The sequence below is a fragment of the Vicugna pacos genome, chromosome 13, assembly GCF_048564905.1.
Source record: "Vicugna pacos chromosome 13, VicPac4, whole genome shotgun sequence".
In the NCBI taxonomy this organism is placed as follows: Eukaryota; Metazoa; Chordata; class Mammalia; order Artiodactyla; family Camelidae; genus Vicugna; species Vicugna pacos.
In genome coordinates, this window is record NC_132999.1 from 45,339,237 (window position 1) to 45,357,592 (window position 18,356).

An 18,356-nucleotide genomic window follows, 5' to 3' on the forward strand; every position below is an offset into this window, starting at 1 on the left:
CTGGCCCTGGGCTCCATGGCCATCACAGGGACCTTTTGGGCTGAGCCATGATGTACATTTTCCTCCCCTCTTGTAGTTTCTTGCTTTGCATCTGGTTTGAAGAGGAGGTTTAGTATTCACCTTGTTGATTCTGCTCCAGCAGCAACCGCAGGTGCAGCAGAGGCTCCCGGGGGCTCTGAGATTCACCACTTCTATGGTCGGGGCAGAGTTTTCCTGGGTGGAGGGCTATCCTCCTCTCTGCCCTCAGTCCCCACTCCCCTAGGCACTGACCTGCCGTGTCTCCTCAGACAGGTCACTGGGCCCTGTCTGACGTGGGCTTCCTTATCTGTAGGCCTGATAGCCCTTTCGTGTGGGCTAATATCTAACAACCTGTCATGTCTTTCCTGGACTTGAATTTCTTATCTCATTGTCCTACTTATTTTCTCTGCCTCCTAGCCCAGGTGTGATCTTTCCAAATGCAGATCTGTCCAGGCCACTGCCCTCCCTGCTCAGAAGGCTTACAAGGACCCTAGAATTAGCCTAGAATGCAAGGCCCTTGGTGATGTGGCCCTTGCCTACCTCTCCTGGCTCATATCTCTCACCTCCGTGCGTTTGCACATGGCATTCCTCCTGCCTGGAATTTCCATCTGCTCATGCTGGCAAATTCCCCTTCTGATCCAGACCCAGTGGCCCCCTCTGTGAAGCTGCCTCTGAACACCCTGCCTCAGCAGTCAGCACTCTCTGGGCTCCCTCAGCCCTGGCACACACTTTCACTCTCACACTACTCACACAGAATGGCTATCTTCTATTTGGGTTTGTGTACTCAGCCGAGGTTTCCATGTGGAGCAGGCATCAGTGACTTTACTGGGTGAACAGATGGAATGCACAAATCCCTCTGAATGTTGGTTTCCTCATCTGCAAAATGGGGATAACTATAATTCTTACCCAGCCTTCCTCCTGGGGTATCCAGAATGTGACTTGAGATTATTCCTGGGGAGAATTTTGTGGGTGGTATCCACCCCCTTCCCCAGTTATCCCTTCCTGGCCCTCGGTGCTATCTTAGACCCCAAGTGGGAAGCCAGCCCTGGATGCTGTCCAAGGTGCTGAAAGGGACCCGTCACCCTCCCAAGAGATAACGGGTCAGCCTGAGAAGCTCACCCAAGTAGACCTGCAACCTTTCCTTGCTTTCTGGGCTGTGGCAAGATCATGGGTGGTCATCTGACTTTCATAAGACCATCCGTACTTTCATAAGACTAGACCCTGGGGAATGTCCAACAAAATATAATGCAATTGTAATTACCTATGTAATTTAAATTTTTCTAGTAGCTATTTTTTAAAAGCAAAAAAAAAAAAGGTGAAATTCATTTGAATAATATATTTAACCCATCACATCAAAAATATTATCAATTTCAACATATAATCAATATGGAAATTACCGGCCGGGTAGTTTACATTCTTTTTCCATACTACGTCTCTGAAATCTAGCGTGTTTTACATGTACAGCACATCTCAATTTAGTATGGCCACATTCTGAGGCCTTAGTAACCATGTATGGCTAGTGGCTATCATATTGGACAGCACAGCTCTAGACAGAACAAAGGCGGTGATCTTGGACAAGTCAATTCAGTGACCTCTGTGAAAAGGAGGTACGAGTACTGCCTGCCTCGCTGGGACATGGTGAGGGTTCAAGGAGGTGATGTAAAGAATGTTCCTAGCACAGTGCCAGCACCAAGTAGGTCCTAAGTCAATGTTCCCGGAATCCAGGTATTCAGGGGACACAGGTGGGCAGGGGAGGGGTGTTGGGGAAACAGGAGAAGGTCCTGAGGAGACCTGTGGATTGGTATCAGGGCTACCTCAGCAGGGCTGGGGGAAGAGTGTGCCCCCCTCCCCTCACCCCTACAACCAGCCCCACAGCCTGTCTTCCTGCCTCCCACCTGCAGCCCCAGACCTGGGAGGAGGGAGGCAGGTTAGGACTGGCACTTGAACAGACACATTAAAACTCAATTGGGTTTAATCACTTCCATTAGACACCAATTAAAAGGAAATTAGGTGGCCCAAGTGGCCTGAGGGAGAACCTGAGTGCAGGATGCTGCCAACTTCTGTCTCTCTGATTTCTCTTGAGGTTTCCTCTTGCCCACCCTGGCAGCTCATGGGGTCCCACAGTTGAGGCTTTTTAGGGCCAGTCCCCATTACCCCCCATTATTCCTCCCTGCACTCTTCCAAGAACACTCCTACCCTTTCAGGCCCTCAAAACATGTGCTAAGTATCCGGGGCAGGAGAGGTTCCAATAAGGGTTTTAGCATTTCAGACTAGTGGGGAGCCAAGAAGGGTGTTGGGCAGGGGATGCTATGATCAGATTTAGCAGGATTGCTCTGGGTGGATGGGAGTGGTTATTGAAGAGTGAGGGATGCAGAGAGATCAGTGAGGAGACCACCCATACAAAGGAAACTTTAATTAGGGGGTTGCTATGTAGGGGGCATGGAATCTACATGTATGCAGCAGTGGAATTGTCAGCCCCTGGTATGGATGGTAAGGGAAGGAGCCAAGGATGACTTTTGGGCTTCCATCTTCTGCACCTGAATGGATGACTATGCCATTGAATCCAAAGGCCAGGAAGAGGACCAGCTTTGGAGGGGGACAATCATAACTTTCACCTTGAGCGTGTTAACCTTGCAATACCTTGGAGATAGTTAAGAGGGAATTTCAAGTAGGAAGCAGGGGGTTAGATATATAGGACTAGAAGTCAGGAGAAGGGCTGGGCTAGAGTATCTGACATGGCCAGAAGCCGTATTGGAGCAGGTAGTAGAGTGACTGGGAGGTGAGGAAATTCAGACAGGTTAGACAGTTCTTGAAGTAGAGCTATGAAAAGAGGGAAAGAAAGCTCAGGGCCCACTATTGGCTCTGAAGGTGAATTAGCTGGAGAGGATGATGGAATGTTTCCAAGAATGGAGAGGCTGTCCTTTCCCCTTCCCCAAGATCCTACATAATGACAGACCAAAAATAACCAGCCCTACCATCCTGGGAGGCAGGGTCCTGAGACCTGGTAATGGATATCATCACAAAGATTGATTCTATTCATTTGTTGGGCTGCAGGCCAGCCACGGTTCCTGAAAAGGGGTGGGGGAGGTTGGGGTGGGCATTCAACAAAACCTTCCCTCCAAGATCTTCTGGGAGGAGGGAAATCTGGACTCCATGGGGAGCTCCCAGGTACAAGACAAAGAAACAGACCTGGTGTCCTGGGCTTTCTGCAGCCCCCGTCCCTGTTCCTTTTGACCAGGCAGGAGCATGAGTGAGCTCTCCCCACAAGCCTGTGCTCCCCACTGGGCCTGCTCCAGGCTGGTATGTCCCCATCCCCTGCGGTGGCACAGCACAGCCTCAACCATCAATCCAGGCATCCCTAGAGTCAACTGAGAAAGTCAATATTTAATTTGGGCAACATGTTAATGCCATCGATCGTCGACCCCCCCACTCCACTTCCTCAAGCTCATTTGTCACTTCCCACCCATGGTGGAGTCGGGGGTGGGGCAGTACAGGAACCCAGCAGAGGCAGAGCTCAGCCTGGGGTCAGCTGGAGAAAACTAGCCTGCATGTAGAGGCCTTGCCCTGAGCCACAGAGCTTCCCATTCCCTCTAAGAATCACTGATCTACTTCGTCTGAGTTTCCTGAGCCCTGTCTTCTGCTAGGAAAACAGGAAGGGAGATCCCTATTCCTCCCAGGCAGGGACTGAGTCTAATTCCCTGCAGGGTTCAAACTGGCCTGCAGGTGTGGTTGCGGGTTGAGCAATGGAAGGAAGGACAGAAACTGAAGTAGCCACAGTGGGATAAAAGTAAGGGCAAGTCCTGAGACCCAGAGGCCCATGGCTGTGCTGGCTCAAGCTTCTAGAACCCTTTCCAGTTGCCCAGCACTGTGCCCATGTGATGCTGTGGAATCCACATGGGGACTTTGAGATGAGGGTCCATGTCTAGGCCCCAGAGAAGGGCTTGGGGGAGCATTGAACTTAGAGGCCTAGAGCCTAGCTGGGCAGTGAAAGAGGTGGTAGGGAAGGCAGGGCTCACCTCAAGCTCCACTGTTTGTTCTTGTCAGCTCTGTGGATCCAGGTATGGGCAGGGAGACTATGCTCCTTGGCGTTCTTCACCAGCCCAGCCCAGCCCACCCACCCTCAGGAAGGGAGTGACATTTGCTTTAGAGGCCAGGCTTGTGCTCAAACCACAACTCAGTCCTCACCTTGCTGAGCGACCTTGGGCAAGTTAAATAACCTCTCTGAGCCTTAGATTCTCCTTCTGAGAAATCTCTCAGGGCCTTGATCACTTTTTATAGTTTCCGGAAGGTCAGGGATGGGTAGGGACAAGCCTTGGTGACCCACGGGAATATTACCAGCACTGAGCAGCTGTCACACCAGGTGCAGCCTTGAGAAGCTGCCCACATGCTGATATGGGGCTGCTCGTCCTCAGCTAGGCCTGGGCCACTGTAGCAACCTTGGTGTTTCTTGCAATCCTGAGCTCAAGAGCTAAGACCACGTCACCAAGGGGACAGTTGGCCAGGCATGCTATCTAGCACTGGGTGACCTAATAGGCAGACAGTCCAGCAGGCACCTGCAAGGTGGCAGCAACACACGAACACACACATAAATAGGAAGAAATACTGCTTCAATGAACTTAGCCAGAGTTTTGCAATTGAAAAACCCCAAAAGAAGACGTTTTCATTTTAGCAAACATGTAAGTATTATGCTTCATGGGTTGCTATTATGAATTATGTATGGGGAACACTAGAGCATGCAAATGTCTTTGTCTAGCCCAGAAGACTCTCATCCTGAGCTGCCCAGAGATTCCTTAGCGGCCCAGATGACCCAATCAGAGCCACTCAGTCAAGCCTTGAGCCAGGAGAGCTTGACTTGGTCATTTATTCAGTAAACATTATCTGATGCCAGCTCATGCCAGGCCCTGACAATGTAAAAATGAGGAAGACATAGTCTCTAAGAAGCATTCCAAGGAGGAGGGAAGCAGGGGGAAGGGACGAATTTTGTTTCCTCTGCCCAAAACCTTCCAGGGGCCTCCCATTGTTCTTAGAATTAAGTTAAGGCTCCTCATTGTGGCCCAAGAGGCGGGGCCTGATCTGGTCCCTGTCCACCACTCTGACTGAGTCTCCTACCCTTCTCCTCATGGACAGAGCTCTAGCTACATGGCCTCCTTTGTGCTTCTTGAACACATTTCATGGTTTCTCTCACCCCAGGGCCTTTGCATATGCTGTACCTGCCACTTGAAAAGCTCTTCCCTGGTTATCTGCTTTGCTATCTCCTCATCTTTTGATTAAATCTCTAATGCCGCCTCCTCAGAAAGGCCTTCCTTGCATATGCCTTGCCTTTCTGAACCATTTTTTATCATATCACCCTAATCCTGCCATAGTACCGCTTCTCCCAATGCGAAATTATAGCATGTGTTTCCTGTTTATTGTCTGTCTCCCCCACCAGACTGGAAGCCCCTGAAAGCAGAACAGGGTGATACTCACTGATATACATACCACTGCCGGGCACATGATAGGAACGTAATGGATAATGTTGAATGGATGAATGAATGAATGTGGAGTTTAAGGTTCCCATAGGACATTGAGAAGCAAGTATCTAGGAAGCAGTTAAAGCTCTGGCCCTTGGTGCCCCACCACAGGCTGACTGTTTCTGCATCTAGATCTGAGGCTGGAGAGAGGGTGTTGCACAAGCAGGCCTGGGAAGGCGAGAGCCCCAGGGGACACCAGCCTCGGGGCATGCATATTGCAGTAGGCTCTTTCCTTGCATATTAACTTGCTGCTGGCCTGGCAGCTCCAGCTGCTGCTGAATTGTTCGCTGTCAGGGTCTATGGTTGATTGGGGATGAAGGCCACATCCACTTGTGTATGAGCGTGTCTTGTGCAGCTATTTTGGCAGGAGCTTGCTCCCAGGTGACCCCTGGGTGCTACCATGTGCAGCTGCCTATCCCGGCTGGCTCTACTCTTAGCCGGCCTGCAGTGCACACAGGTGATTTGTATTTTACATGCCATCATTTCCAAGCTCAACTGAGGGAAGGAAGGGCCCTTAGAGACCATGGAGTTCCACTGTCCCCATTGTGCAGAGAGGAAAACTGAGGCCCACAGAGGGAAAATGTTGCTTGAGGTCACACCAGGAGTCCATTGTGGTGGCAGGTGGCGATCAGGACTAAAGCTCAGTAAACAGTGAACATTTACAGAGAACCTATCGTGTACCTGGCACTGGGCACTGGACGTCACACACAGAAACCCACAGTCCAGAAAACGGGTCTTGGGGAAGAGGGAGCCAGACCTGGACATGAGTAATAGGGCCTGGAGCAGGAGGGAATCTCCTCTGTCTTTGCCGGGAGGTGTTAGGGAAGGCTAAAGAAGGCAACACTTGCGCTGAACTTTGAAGACAGATTGAAAGCTCAGCAGGCAGGGAAGGGGGAAAGGGCACCACAGGCGGAGGACACCATGTAAGCAAAGGCACAGAGGCATGGAACAACCTGGCTCATCTGGAGAACAGCAAAACGTGTGGTTTGGGTGGAGAGGAGAGTGTGAGGAGGATGGGCTGTGGAGCTGGGGCCCGTGAAAGGGGCCAGGTTCTGAGCACGGTGGGCCTTGTGGGCCACGGGAGGGATTTGGATTCTGTTTCTAGGGCTGCCTACAAGTCACTGGAGCAGACTTGGGCTTTAGAAAGATTTCTGTAGTTACTGAGGAAAAATGAATTCAACAGATACGTTTTGAGTACTTCCTATATGCCAGGCACCACGCTGGGGCCTGAGGATTCGATTCTGAATGAGGCACACCCAGTCTCAGCTGAGCAGTGGCATACAACAGACAGCTGGAGCAGGTGGGAATCTTGGCACACAAACTCAAGAAATACCCTATTTCTGTATTCTCATTAAATCAGCTCCAGTCTGGCTCTCACTCTAAGCCCTTTCCCACAAGTTGGCAGAAAATTCAGTCTCAACCATCCCAGAGGTCCCCTGCCGCTTTCTCCATAAGCCTGTGCAAGGACCTGCCATCCCACTTGGGCCTAAGTCTGGAGTCCTGATCCTGAGTACACTGGTTACACAGAAATAGATGCCTGTCGTACTAGTCCACGAGGTCCCCTGAGGTTCAACAACTCAGCTTTTCCTGTGTCACCTGGAGGCACTGAGACTAGTACCCCAGTGCCTGGGCTCCAGCCTCCCTAGGTGTTCCACCCCCCTCCTCCCTACAGCTACCATCATGTGTCAGGGGAGGGGCTACTGGACACTGATCCCCACCATTCACATGACCCCCAGTGCTGGCCCTTCTAGCTGCGCTCTGTCCTTTCTCTGTCCACATTGGCTGCCCTCCTCTCCCCATCCCTTGGGAACAGCTAGCACAGTCACTTCCAGAAGGTTAGCTTTTTCAAAAGTCAGGATGAACCATCAGACTTCAAGCAGCTTTTGTGTTCAGCCCCATATAAGTTCCCAGAGGCTAGAAAAATCAAAGGGCTCAGATTTCAGCTTGGAACTGGGAGGGGAGCAAAATAATTAAAATCTTAATAAATTATCCTGCCACAAAAGTGGATAGGTCATGAGAGATCCAGGCACTGGGTCCTGTGGGAATTTAGACAAGGAGCACCCAAGTCATGTCAGAAGGTCAGGAAAAGCCTTCCAAGGAGGGGAAGTTTTTGCCAGAAGGGGTCCTGAAGACAGCAAGGAAAAGTGTCCCAGGAAGAGGAAACAAGAAGTATGAAGTCCTCAAGGTGAGAGCCAACAGGGGTGTGTGAGGAACTGACAATTGCCCTGTGAGAATAGCTAAGACTGAAGGAGGTGGGACTGGGTGGCAAAGAGCCTCCTAAGTCCCAACCCAAAGTATGGAGTTCATCTGGCCACAAGAAACCACTGAACGATTTTAATCAAGGAAGTGACCCGAGCAGATTTCTGGTTTAAAACCACTTTATTGGCTAGTAGTAGAAGAATGAAAGGGGATAGGGTAAGATTGGAGGCCAGGAAAGCAGTTGGCAGGAGCTGCAGGGATCCAGGCAAAGGATGGTGGCTGCCTGGATCCCTGGAGGTGGTGATGATGGACAGAAGAGGGCATTACCCATAGATAATTATGAGGAAGAAGGGACAGGACTTGGGGAGAAAGGAGGACAGATCTTCGAATGAGTATCTGGGGTGAATCCCTGAGATGGAGCAGAGTAGGATGGTGGCGTGAAGGCCAAGGAAAGGAAGGATTCGGGGTGCAATGGACCCTTCCCCCCACCCCATCTCTGCATCTTGCTATTCCCAAACTTCCCACTAGATGGAGGGCTGGTGCTGGGAGACCGGCTCCGCCTCCCATCCTCTGTCCCTCACGCTCAGTGCGAAGGCCTCCACTTGAGCCTCTCCATACGCGGAGTCCCTGAACTCACCAAGAAGGCGTATGTATTTGGGGCTATCAGCTGTACCCACTCCCCTGGACTGTCCCCTCAGTCTTTAGGGCCCAGTAGTAGGGGCATCAGGCCAGAGACCTCTGCCTCAGGTGCCTCTGCACGCAGCTCTGTGCCCGCGTGTACCGGGGTGTTTCTGTGCTCGGGCTGCCTCCACCATTTCAGCCTCCAAGACTGCCGGCTCCCACAGATACGTCTCCCCGTCAATGGCGCCATTGTTTCCCACGACGCTCTCCTTCTCCCCGACACCCGCTGGGGGAGGAAGCCCCCATCCCTTTCACTTCTGTCCCCGCCCCCAAAGGTAGGCCCAGCTCGAGCCCCAGAATGTTAGAGGCCGGGCGTCCAGGCCTCTCTGGACTTTTGGGACAGGATACAAGGTAGTTTCCGGGCGGAGTCAGATAGGAGGCGGGGCCTAGGGTGGAGTCAGGAAAGCCACAGTGGGTGTGGCCCAAGGCCGACTAGGGGCGTGGCCGATGGCGGGGTGGGTTCCGGGTCTCCCGAACCTGGAAGCATCTCCTCTCAACCCTAGCACTCTCCCTACCTACCCCGCGCACCAACCACTGCGTTCTCCCGGGAGCCCCGCCCGCTCTGGCCCCAAGTCCAATAGCCAGACGGAAGGACCGACCGTCGGGAGGCTCCTGGCCGCACTTCACAGAGGTCGTTTTTCGGGAGGCCGCACCCAGCTCCCCGGAGCCGCCAGGCATCGCGGAGCGGGAGGGGGAAGGAAGGATGCATTTTCTGGGCCTGCACCTCCCCCCAGTTTCAAGTGTTTCCATTCTTTTCTAGCTAGACGGCTGGAGGGCCTGGGGCTTAAACCCCGAGCGGGAGGAGTTGGTCAGGCGCCTGCACCCCCACGAGGCCTCCCTCCCCTACCCCTCTGCGCTCAGGCCTGGAGCCTGCTCTAAAAATAGACCAAGACGCGGGAACGTGCCTACCCAGGAGGGGCTCTGGGAGGCCTGAGTCACCCTGCCGGGAGGGCCTTCCCCCCACCTCAGGAGCCCAGGCGGTCTTGACGGTTGGACATGACGCCGGCTGGGCATCACTCCGATTCTGTTGGCCCCATTCTGCGCGCTCTTGGCTGCGCCATGTCCCCCTCCCAGGCACGCGGAGCGGGCCAGGCCATGGAGGCCCAGGCCTGGTGAGCGGTAGCAGCGCCACAGCCGGGAAGGATTAGGAGTTCCTGGTCCTGATTTATTTAGCTGTTATTGTCGTCTGGCGGCAACCCACCAGCCTGTGGAACAGTCACATCTACACCTACCCTTCTCTCCCACCCAGGCCCACGGAGATGTTCTAGGCTTCTGGGGGGACCTGCGCTAAGAGCAGCAAAAAGTACCAAGTTGGATCTTAGAGTCTGGAGTGAGCATCCCCATTCAACAGATGAGAAAATTGAGTCCTAGAGAGAGGAAGGGGCCTATCACACAGCAGGTTGTGCTGTAATAGCCCTAGATTCCACTTCCAGCTCTAACTTTAAGCAAGCCACTTCTTTGAGCCCACTTCCTTACTGTAAAGTGCTTAAGTTGGGGATGACACCCATTCACCTGCAAAATGGGAATGATGATAGATACTTAGGATTGGTCTGATGATTAAAATCATTTTTTAAAAAGCAGCAGTGACATGGTGGGTGTTACACGAGGGTTCCATCCCAGCTTAGCAAGTTAGTAATCATCTCTGGCACCTGTTTTTCTCCACTTCTGGATGTGCAGGGGAGGATTAATGGCTGTGGTGAGCTCCCTGCCTGGAGGGGCTCAGCCACGGGAGGGGTGGGCATGGTCACAGGGGCTCTTAGGTTAATGTGGAACACCTGGGCCAGAGTAGGGGGAGGAGGGGCAGCATCCCGGCTTTGCACGTCTTTGACTCACCTCAGCCTGTTCCTGGTTCTGAAGAGGGGGCATGTTTGGGTCATTACAGGTTTAAGAATCTCAGACTTGGGGAATGGAAGGGGCTTAGAGTCCCTCAGTTCAGCTTTTCCTTGTCGCCAGAGGACAGGGGCCCTCCTAGAGCCAAACAGTGCATCAGGGCTGACCCTAGCCCTGGACCCAGGTCCTCAGTCCCAGGCTCTTTATCCCCACCTTCCAATTACCTGTCCTCTTTCCTCCAAACACCAGGATCAAGCCTTTTCTGAATGGTCAAGGCTGACAATACTCCAATTGCTTTTATTTCTTTACATATTATTTGCTCTTTAGGCCACTTTATGGGGAAAAAAATGTCTGCTATCTGCTTGGAATATCACTGATCTTTCAAAGCTACATGAAATCAGCTATGTAAATAGGGAGGGGGGCAGGGGGTACTGTCAGAGATGAGCATGGGTGTAAGGAGTAGGGCAAGAGTCCCTGGTGAATTAGTAGCCTTCCCCAATAACAATAATGCCAACAGTTAACATTTTTCAGCGTTTACTATGGGCTTGGCTTGATTTCGTGTACGATCTCATTTAACCCTCCCAACAATTCCATGTGATTAGGTGTTATTATTATCAGCCCATTTTACTGATATGGAAACTAAGGGCTCAGAGAGGTGAAAGAATTTGCGTAGGAGAACAAAGCCAGGAAGTAGCAGAGCCCAGATCAAACCCTTTCTGAGCTTAGAGTGTATTTTCTGCCTTGGTGAAAAAGTTGGGTTTTCACCCTGAATTTTCCCTTGCCCTGCCCATTCCCTCCACCTCCCTTTTTAGCTAGGTTGTCAGGCCTCCCCAGCCCAGCCCCGGGCACTACTGGGAGGAGGTGGGGCTGGGCAGCAGCCAAAGTTTCTCTCCACCCAGAGATTCCAGGATTCAAAGAATTTATGAGTCCAACTGTCTGAGGCTCTTGCATGCAAAAACAGAACCTGGGAGTCCCTAGATGCTCCCCTCCCCACACGCCTCACCCAGGAGACTCTTCCACTTGCCCTCCACGGAGGGGAGTTTGTCCTTGGAAGGAACTGAGCCCCCTCTTTCATTCAGACACCAAGTATTTATAAAGTACCTAGTCTCTGTCATAGGCTCTGAGGATAAAATAGCAAAAGCAGCTCTTTCTAAGGCTTATAGTCTAGCAGGGCACAAAGATGCGGAAATAGATCAAAGAGTGTAATTGATTACACCCCTCCCTCTTCAGAGCTTCTGCTCAGGTCTACCCTTTCTGGGAGACTGTTCCCAGTTGCCTTCTCCAGCCCCTTTTGGGAAGGAAGGTGAAGACGGTCTCAGAGCTAAATATGTGAGGGACCAGAGGGGAGTGAAGGCAGCCAACAGATTGTGTTTGCTTTGATGGTGAGGATACACACTCTCATTGTTTGTACGGAATAGCTGTTATCTATTGAGTTCTAGAAACTGCTCGGCACTTGAAATGTGTCATCTCAGATAACCTTCCCGGCATCCTTGTGAGCTGTGGACAACTCCATTTTACCGACAAGGAAACTATAGCTGTCTCCAAGAAGTGAAGGGATTTGCCTAAAGTCTCACAGCTAGTAAGTGGTAGAGGTGGGGTTTGAACTCAATTATTCTGGGGCTGGAGCCCCTACCCTTAACCACTATGCTGAGTTCTTGTTTGACTTTTTAGGTGAAGAAACTAAGGCCCAGAGAGGGCTACGGATTGGCTAAAGGCCACACAGCATAGCAAGACTGTGAGTTGAGTTGGTTGGTAGCCAAAAAGATGCTTGGGTAAGAGTATACAAACTACCCTGCAGGGCCTTGGGAGTCCAACAGTTGCCTCAAAAGGGGTTATCAGGGATGGGGCAGAGCCTAGAGGCTGGGGACCAGGTCTGTCTGGAGGTCTTCAGTGCTACCCCTACTCCAGGCCTTGTGCTATGGGGCAAAGGACCCTTGGAATGCTTGGAAGATATGGGCTATATCCCACCATCCTTCCCTCCACGTGTTTGTTCTGAGATGTCATCTCTGTGCCCTGCTTTGTACATGCCAGGGGAGATGGCTGGCAGACAGGAGAAAAGGCAGGTTTTTAGTCCTTTGTTTAGTCTTTCGCCCTCTAGGAGCTTCTGGTCTGTCTAGGGGAGGAGGGAGTTGCCTATGTTGGGGATCATTATTCTGGCGCTGGTGAGCATATGACCATATTTACTAGGTGCTGGGACCATAAGAGGGCCCTTCCCTTTGCCATTCTCACCTTTAATCCTTTCGGCAAACCCTAAGTGACACATATTGCTGTATTTCTGCTTTTCTGAGGAAAAGGCTAAGCAATACTACCAAGTTAGAGAGTCAGGATTTGAACCCAGATACCAGTGATCCAATTCCATGCTCTACTGCTCTACTGCTCTCAAATGTGGTCCCCAGGCCCGCAGCACCAGCATCACCTGGGAATTTCTTCGAAAAGCCAACTACTGATTCAGAAACTCTGGGGGTGGGGCCTGACAATGTGTTTCACAAGTCATCCAAGCGTCAGAACTTCTTCTCTCTTGCTTTATAGCACCTGGTCGGGGGCTCGGGGGGAAGGTGATCTGGCTAAGATCATAGGCCCTGGAGTCAGGCAGAGCTGAGTTCAAATTTCTGTTCCACTGCTTCCTAGCCTTATGACCTTGAGGTTAAATCTTGAATCCTTACCTTTCTAGCCTGTGAAGTGGAAGTGATAACGATGCCTTACCTCCTAGAATCGTTGCTGGGTGAAATGACAGAGTCGATCGATGAAAAAAAATGGCAGCTCAGAGAGGGAAAAGGACTTGTCCAGGCCCCTGCTGTGTGGGCTCCTTTCCAGAGACAACTCTGCCCTGTGGGTCTGCCCCAAAATGACCAGTTCACATCCTGCTCCATCCTTGCCAGCTGTGTAACCTTGAGCTGATTACTCATGCTCTCTCTGCCTGCCTCCTCATGCTTGGAATGGGGATCATAACAGTGCCTGGGCCTCCTGCTGTTGTTCTCAGACTAAAATGAGTTTCTCCATGTATGGTGCCGGCCAGCCCTTCAATAAATGTTAGCTGCCGCTATTAAACAGAGGCAGGATCCAACTCTGGTATCTTCCAACGGCCTCCACACCTGATCAGTGCATGATTAAGAGTTTAAAAGAGGTCAGAGAGCATGGGAATTCTGAGGAGCAATCTTTCCTTTGGGGGAGAGCATTTGGAACCGGATAATTCTGTATTGTGAGGAATAATTCCGTATTGCATTCTGTATCATGCAGTGTATGGTAATTCCGTCCTGTACATCTTAGGATGGTTAGCAGCTTCCCCAGACTCTACCTTCTAGTTGCTAGAAGGTCCCCTCACCCTAAGCTGTGATAATCAAAAATGTCTCCTGACATTGCCAGATGTCTCCAGGGGAGCAAAGTTGCCCCAGTTCGGAACTACGGAGAGAGAGTAATGGGATAAGGTGATTTTAGATGCTTTAACACACCAGGCGGGTGAACATGGGATCCTTCAGTTTAGCTCATGGTACGGTGGGGAGGCTGGAGCCCAGGGTCACACAGTTGGTAGAGGTAAGACTGGAATCCAGGGCTCTTGTGCCTGTCACCTCTGCCCAAGTTCCTTAGAACAGGTGGGCAGAACCCAGGGGACAACCAAGCTGGGGCCCAGGATGCCTGGAGTGTTCCCCCTTCCTCCCCCAGTGTTTACCTGCCTGGTGGCTGCCACATCCACAGCAATGCCTATCAGAGTCTGGGCTTATCGCTCCAGAACTCCAGGTTGGCCAAACCAAGCAGGTGCCATGAGCAGTAAGACACCCTGCTTGAGTATCTAGAGATGTTGCCAGAGCCAAAGTTGCCAGGGCTGGGAGCATCAGTGTAGAACTTGCCACGGCCCTGAAGGGAAGGAGGGCATCAGCAGAGTGGAGCGCTAGCCCGTCCGTGGGGACCATAAAGCTGCCACCAGAGGAGAAAGGTGGTTCCCACTGTCACAGGGATGCAGATATCTGTGGAGACATGGAGATGTGGTGACAGGGCTGGTTGAGGGGAGGGAGGGAGGGAAAATAGGAGACAGGGTTGGAGAGTCAGAGACACAGAGCCAGAAACAGAGACACTGTGGAGAGAGAGAGAGACAGGGTGAAGAGATGCAGAGAATACAGAAGCTCTGATAAAGAGAGATAGGAGATGGGGGACAAAAAGATGCAGAAGATGTGAGAAACAGACCAGAGACACAGAGAGAGATGTAGCGTATGAGAAGCAGATCTAAAAATAGAGGGAAACAGGAGGGTTAGAAACAGAGACAAAGATGAGAGAGAGCTGGAGAGGGGGCCGGAGTCACTGAGAGGGAGGGAAGAAAGCTAGAGAACCAGATGCAGAGAAAAGGATTCACTGAGGGAGACAAGCCAGAGTCACAAGGAGACAGGACAGAGACAGCCAGAGAAACCAGAGGACCTTGGTCCTCTGACCTCAGTCTTTCCTCTGTGACCTGGAAGCTGCATGCGTGTGTGTGTGTGTGTGTCTTTGCACACATGTACATTCGTGTCTGTGCTCGTGTGTCATACCTCCAGTTGGGGCACGTCTGGGTCTGAGTGCTTGGACAGTGCTCCTGGGCATCTGTCCACTAATCCACCACTGGGGGCCTATGAGGCGCTAGGCTCTGCTGCAGGACAGTGGGTCCTAGTGGAAAAGGCCCCTCATGGAGATGCCTGCTTATTAGTAGAGAAAAACAGTTCATGAACAAATATCAGAGCCATACAGATATTTAAAACAGAGTCACACGCTAGACAGTAACTCGGGGCTCTGTTAGCTCTGGTAGCCAGGGAAGGCCACTCTGAGGAGGTGACTTATGAGTTGAGACCTGGATGTCAAAGAGCCAGCCCAGCAAAGATCAGGGACAAATCCTTCAAGCCCTAGGGGAAAACCAACTTGGTGAGTTCAGGACTGAGTAAGGAGGCTGGTGGGGCCACAGCTTCTGGGGCGAGGGGACTGAACAGGAAGGCAGAGGCCAGATCATGATGGACTTGTTAAGGCCGAGGGAAAGATTTGGGGTCTTCCTAGAGAAATGAACACTGGAAGATTGAACAGGAAAGTGAAACCACAGGTTTGGAAAGGTCTTGCTGGCTGCTGAGTGGGAAGGAGAGGATTGGGAGGTTCCTGCAACAGTCCAAGCAAAAGAGGTGGCCTGGGTGAGACTGAGGAGAAGTGGGTGGGTGTGGGCTGTGTTGTGGCCATAGACTCAACAGGATAGCGTGGATGGTGGGGGAGAGGAAAGAGCCAAGGATGACTCCTAGGTTTTTTGCCTGAACATTGGAATGAATTATGGTGGTGTTTACCAGAATGAGGAAGACGGGGAGATACAGCTCAGTGGGGAACAATCAAGAGGTCGGTTTTGGCTGTGTGTGATAGGTGTGTGCGTGTATGTGTGTGCCCCTGTGTGCACATATGCCAGGGCCCAGGTGTGCACTTGTGCATAGGGTTCGGACTGCCTCTGCTTGGCTGTATGGGGCTCCTGGGCCTGACCTCAGACCGGGCCCTGTCTTGGCTCTTGGCTTCCCCCAACCCCTGGTGCTGCCCCTGCCAGCTGGGGATTCCCCCATGGCCATCTGGAACAATGGGGTGGGCGGACCCTTGGCACCACCGACATCTGGGCACACAACCCCAGGCCCAGGAGGCCTCTTAGCCCCACCCGGCAGCGGCAGGCAGGCTCCGGGGCAGCTGGTGGCGATTAGCAGCGTTGATTACCTCGTGGAGATGCCATCTGGGGTGAGGGCACTGAGCCCAGCCCCACGGGATACCCTGCTTGCTGGCACGCAGGGCTTTCTGGGGCTGAATGCATGTAAATGTGTCAGCATCGCTGCACGCGTGTGCACGGATATGCATCCGTGTGTGTGTGTGCATCTGAGTGGGGGTTTCTGGAGGAGCCGAGTCTGTGTGGCCGCCTATGACTGTGCACATGTGTGTATGTGCTGTAGGTCTGCAGGTTTCTCTGCATGTATGAAAAATTATGCCTGTGGGCACGTTTGTGATTCTATGTGTATGTTTATGCACACACATCTGCTGTGTATTTCCAAGTATATGTGGTGCCGTATGCATGTATTCTGCGAATTATGCACCTGTGTTTGAGTATGTCCCGGGATAGATTTCTGTGGCTTCACCTGTGCTCACACATGTGACTCTGTGTTTATGTGGAGGAGTACCTCGTGTGTACATGTGTCTGTGTGAACATAAGTGGCTACATGTGCATGTGGAGTCTACACACATGTTGTGAGAGAACATATTTAACCGCACGCTTCTGGATGGGTGCACAAATGTGTCAGGGGGAGGGAGGGGCACAGGCACATTTATAGACTGTGTCTGCGAGCATGTATCCAGGCATAGGGTGTGCCCTGGGCATGGCTGTTCTTGTGAGCATCCTTGGGGTGCTGTGGGAAGGTATCTGGACTCCCCCTTCTCAGATCCCCCCAGCTCTGGCTGCCCTGGGTCCAGCCATTCCCTCCTGCCTGGGAGGGTCTGGGATATGAATGGGGAAAGGGCAGGAGTTGCCCAGAATGGCACAGTGGTTAAGAGTGTGTGCTGAGGGGATGAGGGAGACCTAATTACCTCCCCCCACAAAAAAATTAAGGATGTGTGCTGAGTCCAGGATTAGCTTGTGTGGATCCCTGTCCCACCATCCACCAACCATGTGATCTTGGGCAAGCTGAGTTGTTCTTGTGCTCCAGGTATCCCCATCTGTAGAATGAGGATAAGCATAGAATTCTCCCAGGGCTGTTGTGAGGATGACAGGAGCTAGCCTATGTGAAGTTCTTAGCACAGAGCCTGATCTACGTGTGTTGCCTGTTCATTCCCAAGTGCCCACCACTGGGGCAGCACCCTATGGGCTGGCCAGGCCTGTGCCTGCCCACTCCTGGGCCAAAGCTCCCAGAAAGCCCCACCCCTCCACTTCCCGCCTGCTGAGCTCAGCACTTCCCAGGCTCCACCACTGTCGTAGCCACATCTGGGCCGGCTCCATGCAGGGACCACAGTGGCGCGCCTCTGTGGCCAGGGTTGGGGTTTCCGCTGACTCATCACCTCTGGTTCTCCAGGCGGGAAATCCCAGGTCTGGCCCCGCCCCCTGCTTGGGTTAGATGGGGCCACAGAGCTATGGCTCCACCATGTTGCTTCTCCAGGAAGCCCCACTCCCACCAATCAGAGCACTCCAGTTGCTCCCCCCAAACCTTCCTTACCACTCATGGGCCTCTTGAACCTACTCTGTAGTTCCTCATTCTTGGGGCCCAGAAATTTCTTTGCTGCCTCCAGGGGGAGCCCCTTGGGAGGGTCACCTTGATCACCCCCTGCCTCTGGACAGAACAGGGCACATTACCTACTCCCTTCTCCTCAGAAGTCCATATTCACTTCCTTGGATCCTGAGTATCAACTAAATCCCAGACTCACCTCCTCACCCCGCCCCAACCTCCTGCCCCTGTTCACAAAATAATGATAATAGTGAACATTCATTGAGCTCCTCTTTTGTGCCAGACCCGTGGTGAGTGTTTTTTACAGATTCTAACTGGTTTCCTGCTCACAATAACCCTGTGAAGTATACGTGATCCTTATCCCATCTTACAGATGAGAAAGCGGAGTCATAGTTAACTAGTAAGTTCAAAATCACGAAGAGCATAGAACAGGGATATGAGCCTTTCTAACCTCATGGAATAAGAGGAATAAGGGGACCTGATGGGTTCCACTTGTCTGGGAATGGGGCCAGAGCAGAAGGGGTTAATTTAGCACCCCTCCCCCCACTCCTAGAGTGGGGTTCCCACCCCCTAGTCAGATGGTCAGAGAACAGATTGACTGGGAATGTTAGGCTGAGAAGCTGGAAAAAGCTGACCAAGAAGGCTTGGGCAGCAGCCACGTCACGGGTCCCGAGGAACTGGGGAGGAGGGTCTCCAGCCCACCCTCCCCGCCAGCCTGCTGGAGGCCCAGTTAGGGAAAGGGAAGAGGGTGGCAGAGGGGAGGCCCTTCAAGCTCCAGGCCTAGCTCTTAAAGGGCCGGACTCCCCGCCCACCCGCCGCCTGCTGCCAAAGCCCCCTTGCAGGGCAGCTCCGGGCACGCAAGGTCCCGCCTCGCTCGCTTCGTCCGCTTGCTCACCTGGCGGGGATGTGGGAGGGGCGGGCCTAGAAGCGC

General features: G+C 52.4%; 1 long non-coding RNA gene across 1 annotated transcript; it reads left to right on the forward strand.

Annotated features, from left to right (window-relative positions):
• The first annotated feature begins 11,646 nt into the window (after nt 1–11,646).
• Nucleotides 11,647–13,286, forward strand: LOC140700942 (uncharacterized). Its single transcript, XR_012079702.1, has 3 exons — nt 11,647–11,817; nt 11,910–11,973; nt 12,949–13,286. It is a non-coding gene; the product is annotated as an uncharacterized lncRNA (long non-coding RNA).
• The last annotated feature ends 5,070 nt before the right edge of the window (nt 13,287–18,356 follow it).